Genomic DNA, 5,590 nt, shown 5'->3' with positions numbered 1-5,590 from the left:
CTGTAAGTAAATAACTTCTTTTTTGCAACTCTACAAGCCATTGCCTCTTTGTCTTTTTTATTGAATAGCAGTCAGCCGGGTGAGGGAGTTCCCTTGGGTGATACCCAAAGGGGGGGGGTCCACTGCTTAAGCTACTCTGCTTCCCCCCCCCAAAGAGGAAACTATTTTTAATTTCCTCCAGCAGGGTATGTGTGAAGACCACATCAAGTGACACCATGGAGTGGGGGTGAACACCAAAAGAAAGGAACCAGAAATTTCCTGGCCAGGCTGACTAGGAAGCCAGGTCTACCAGATTGACAGACCTGTTCTCTGCATCGGGATGGTCATTAGATCAGGGCTTCAGAGATTTTTCCAGGCATCGCTGTCCTTCCCACCCAGTTTTGCCCCCTCCCTGTCTCCTGTTGACGCCCTCCCCCCACCCACGCTGGTGACACCAAACCTAGTGATACCTCTGCAGCATTGCCACCTCTGCCACCACCACTTCCGTTAGGGGCTAGTGGGGTGAATTCTAAGAGAAGTGAGGTAAACTACCCTTCCCCTCATTCTTCCCTCTTGCATTCAGACCATGCAAGGAAGTAGTGAGAGGAGTGAACTGGTTTGCAGCTGCCTGCACTAGAAAACCTGCACAGGCAGCAATGAGCTGCTTCACACTGTTGCCTGTGGTCCACCTCTCCTGATTCCTTACTTGTTCAGTCCATTAAAACCTAAAGGGACTGTGCAAAGAAGAAGGAAGGAGAAGTAGCCACTCACCAGACACCTTCCTTGCTGTCCCTTTCAGTAGAACCAACAATGCAGTGCACTATGGGAATTGACTAACTTCCTCTTACCCTGCACATGCCTGATCTCGTCTGATCTCGGAAGCTAAGCAGGGTCAGGCCTGGTTAGTACTTGGATGGGAGACCGCTTGGGAATACTAGGTGCTGTAGGCTTATACCATAGCCTTTCAAGACTGAAGGTTGCCAACCACCACCTCTTATTGTCAAGAGGATTGCTTGGGAAGGAGCAAAGCAAGTAGTGCTGCTTTTGGGGGCCGCATCAGGGAGCAGAATTGGTCCAACCATCCTTGGTATGGTCCAACCATCCTTGGTGCATCCTTGGTAGCGGTACAGTTGACTGCTTGCAGGATGGTGTAGTGATTTGGGAGTTGGACTTAGACCTGGAAAATCCAAGTTCAAATCTCCACTCAGCCATTAAGCTTCTTGGGTGACCTTGGGCCAGTCACTATCTCTCAACCTGGCCTACCTCACAGGGTTATTGTGAGGACAAAAGGGGGGAAGGAGTCATGTACAACACCTTTGAGCTCCTTGGAGGAACGCTGGCATAAAAATGTGAAAAATAAATAAATATTAGGGGCACAATTATCATGGCTGGAAGTGAGCATGCTCAAAACTTAGATCTTATATATCTTAATTACCCCAGACTAAGCACGACGTCTTATCTGAAAATGGCATTTTTGTTACCACATTAAGTTCAGCTATGTTCAGTGCTTGCCTCGCTACACTAAAGAAACATGGCCATTAATTTTGCGATAAGTAAATTCTCTGGGAATAAGATTCTGAAAAAGTATTTAGACTTATCAGTTATATAAAGGCTTTCATATATTTCAGGGGGATTTTAATATTCGCAGTGAGTGGAATTTAACAGTCTCCTTCTGTTCCTCTTCATTAGATGCACATCTCAGTTAAGATGACAGTCTAGTTTGCTCTTTGTGGAGAAATTAGGCAAAAAAAATGTTATCTGAACACAATATGTTGCACGTCAATTAAAATTCTAGTGGGGGCAGCCATATTGCTGTCTGTGATCCTACGACTAGTTATGTACAATTAGAGCAACCAACTTGAAGGGAACAAACTCATGTAAACAAGCACAAGACTGCAGAGTGATGTCTCAATTTTGTGGTTCAATGTGCAAAGCACATCACAGATAGGAGCAAGTGAAAAGTGTCAGGGCCAGGTCAGAGTCACTATATGAAGCTTCCTTAGACTGAGCAAAGCTGTTGGCCCATTTGATTGTGTACACTGACAGGAAATGGCTCTGTTTATAACAAGGTCATTCACAGCCCTGTGTGTGGACAGAACCTGGAATCTTTCACATTCAAAGCTTGTACTTTACCTTTGACTATGTTCCAAGTCATGGGTGGATGCACCAAGATCCAGACCAGGTGTGTATCCAGACATGTCCAAGGTCCCTGATATGTTCCTGGAGTTGAGAATTTGAAATGGAGCCAGCGTGAGTGTAAGAACTTGAGATCAACCCTAATGTGCAGGGGGTACTATCTTCTTGATCAGACAAGGCCAGGAAGCCAAGATTCTAACATTTATATGAGGCCTGCCCAGTCTAGAGGCTTGATTCTGTCTATCAATCACAGGGGTCAATACACCCTTATTTCCTTCTGCACCTGAAGGCTCAGGGGTTCTAAACACATATAATCCCAGGTTGCTCATTAGGCTAGATCCTAACCCACTTCTATAAGTCATACAGCATGTAGGTGGTAGAATTCCAAACTTGTCCATCTCTGACTGCAGATTCTTGTATGGAGAACATTTTTAACACTCCTTCACTCCTCACTAGTAACAAGCTAGCATCTCAGGGGAATGCCTTACTAGTTTCCTTACTACTGTGCCCTGGTTTTCTACACACAGGGAGTTTTTTTGTTTTGTTTTTAATATGGAGACAATTTTAAAAAATAGAATCTAACAGCTACCTTCGAAAATGGCACAGTTTGGACTTGTACCAGCTTGTTCTGCATAATCTGTAGGGTGGATGTGAGGTCATCTCTCAGTAATCCCCCAACAATGTCCTTTCAGCAGGACTGCTGAATATGTGGCCTGACTCCTGAAATGTGCCAATAAAACATCTTTTACGCTGACTGTTTAGCACACTAATAACACACTGCTTATCTCCTATATACATTCATGCTGCTGCACAAACATTAAACTAATCAGCAAAAGCAAGAGCAGTTCGGAGTCAGGCGCTCTCCGGCTAATGTCTTACCTCACACATCCATAACAGCAAAGATATATTGTGTCTCTGTGGAGAGGCACATGAAATGTCGCCTTGATCAACCCAGGTTGCCTTGCTAAATTTTCCTAGCTCTCTTTCTCGAGAATGACAATTCCCTCCCTCACCTGAGTCACCAGGTAGAGCAGAGGTTATCAAACTGGGGCATTCCGGAGCCCCAGCCTGAGAAGCTCTGTCTTTGCCCCTTTAAGGGGTGAGAAGGGGGGAATGCAGCGACACATTCCCCAGGACCATGCGGCTGGCAGGGGTGACAGGGGCTTCATTTAACTTACAGGCAGCAGCCTCCTGGGGGGTGCAGCGAGCCCTGTGGAAACCTCTGGAGGGCTCCCCAAGCCTGGGAAAATCTAAAAATAAAGATTGTGACCCATTTCTGGTTTCTCAATCATTTATTTCTAGATCTTTAAAATCTTTATGTTTAGACTTAAATTTTTATTTTTAGATCTTTATTTTCTGAGTTCTGCTGTGGCTACAAAAACAATAACCTCCCTGACTTAGCTGGAGATAACAAGGAGTGAACACAGAACCTGCTGAATGGAAAGCAGATTTCTACCACTGAGATCCTGCCAACTCCTGTGGCAATGTGGACCAAATCACTGAGCAGAGAACCAAGGGTTGTATTCCTCACTCACACCCAGCAAGAACACTAGCATCAGAAAGATCAGACTGGCCCAATTGTGTTTGAATGGATTTTTAAAATTCACCCCTTTAATTTGGAATTCTCATCTCTCTGGTCTGCTGTTTCCCATCTCTCCCCACTCTTATGCAAGCATGTTTCTTAAGGGCCCAATCCTATCCAATTTTCCAGTGCTGGTGCAGTTGTGCCAGTGGGGTGAGTGCTGCATCCTGTAGTAGAGGGTTAGTAACTGGGGCCTTCTTAAGGTATGAGAACATGCTCCCTCACCAGGGGGCTGCATTGTGGCTACCCCAGAGCTAGACAGTTGGGTAGGATTGGATCCTTCGTTTGCAAGCCTAAGCATGGGGCTAGTGCACTTGGATCAGAAAGAAAATGCAACATGAAATAAAACATTTTTAACTCCCAATGGAATACATCAAGGGAGGGAACCATTCTTTGACTCAACAACTGCAGGGCTGCTTCAGAAAAGACCCTACTCCCCCCCCTCCCATCTTTGTCAGGAGTGGTACATGCAAACAGGTTGGCTCAGAGGATCTCTGACTATATAAGAAAATGGTCCCTCCAATACTTTGGTCCTAAGCTGTGAAGGTCAAACCAGCGCCTAGGATTGGACCTGGAAATGGCAGCTAAAAGCAGACTCCAATTGAGTCGAACAGCCGAACGCTAGCACTAGCAACCTAGTATCCATGCAGGCCACCACATCCTGTACTAATTGCTGGACCATTTTCAAGGGCAGCCCCAACTACAGCCTGTTGCAGTAATCTAAACAACATGTTACAGAGGCAAGGGTCACAGTGGTCATGTACCACAAGGACTCAGGTATGGCCACAGCTGGTGTACCAGCCATCACTGGATTAATCACTTGACTCTTTAGCCAGCATCCCAACCGTGCATGACCCTGTCTTTCTGCTTTCCTCATCTTGGCTTCTCGTTCCAGTCTGCCCTTGGCCTGCTCTGCTAACTGTTGCCTTGATTAATGAGAACTGTTTGGCTTCACAACGATGATAGCTACCCTCGCTCTACGAATTAATGACCATGGAATGGATTCTTCTCCATCCCAAATCTCAGCCTTGGAATGTACTTCCTCCTGCAAATGAGTCATGCTGCTAACCATCACAAGGGTTGCTTGCAATCATTTTAATTCCCATCAGTGGCTGGGGACTTTGTGTCGATGCAGAGTACATTGGTACCCTGATATTGCAATAGCACTTTAAGGAATGTGGCAGTGGATGGAGAAGTGTTTATGTACTGTGAGTGGCTCAGCTTTATGTTACCTCTGATTTTATACCACAGATGGCTGAGGAGGGGAAAAAAAAAAGGTCCATTAATCCTTTATTTAAAAAATAAACTTTATAACAGTGTTTCTGAAACTGTGGGTTGGGACCTGCTTGGTGGAGCGAGACCCAGTTTCTGGTAGGTTCCTCGGAGCCTCCAGTGAAAACATGGGTGATGGAAAGATTAGATAACTAATTGCCTCAAACCCTGAGGCTGTTCAAAAATCATACAGCTGCAAATTATTCTGCAAAGAGCTCAGCTCCTGAAGTTTGCAAGATAGCTGCTAATTGCCATGCAAAGAGCTCGGCTCCTACAGTTTGCAAGGAGCTGAGCTCCTGCAGTTTGCAAGCTTGTGTACATATAGGGATATAATTGTTTAAGCGTCTTTTTTTCTGGTGGGTTTTTTCCCCCCAAGTCCGTCAATGAAAGGTAGTGGGGGATAGGAGAAGGCTGGGCCACATAACTAACACTTAAACCTTGAGGTTATTCATTAGAACTGCCTCATTACAAAAAATGGACCAATTTTTTAAATAAATAAATATTTGTTTTAAATAAATGAAAATATTATTTCTTTCCAGATCACCTTTTTTAAGTCTCGTAAAGCTAGTTGGGTCCTGATATTTAAAAATGGGTCCTAGTGCTAAACAGTTTGAGAACCCC

General features: G+C 44.9%; 1 pseudogene; it reads left to right on the top strand.

The window, feature by feature from the left end:
• Window positions 1-810: 810 nt before the first annotated feature.
• LOC136655085 (5S ribosomal RNA) lies at window positions 811-929 on the top strand (annotated as a pseudogene).
• The last annotated feature ends 4,661 nt before the right edge of the window (window positions 930-5,590 follow it).

This window comes from Tiliqua scincoides, chromosome 5 (genome assembly GCF_035046505.1).
Source record: "Tiliqua scincoides isolate rTilSci1 chromosome 5, rTilSci1.hap2, whole genome shotgun sequence".
NCBI lineage: Eukaryota > Metazoa > Chordata > Lepidosauria > Squamata > Scincidae > Tiliqua > Tiliqua scincoides.
Note: the sequence above shows the minus strand (reverse complement) of the source record. Positions and strands in the feature narration are given on the sequence as shown.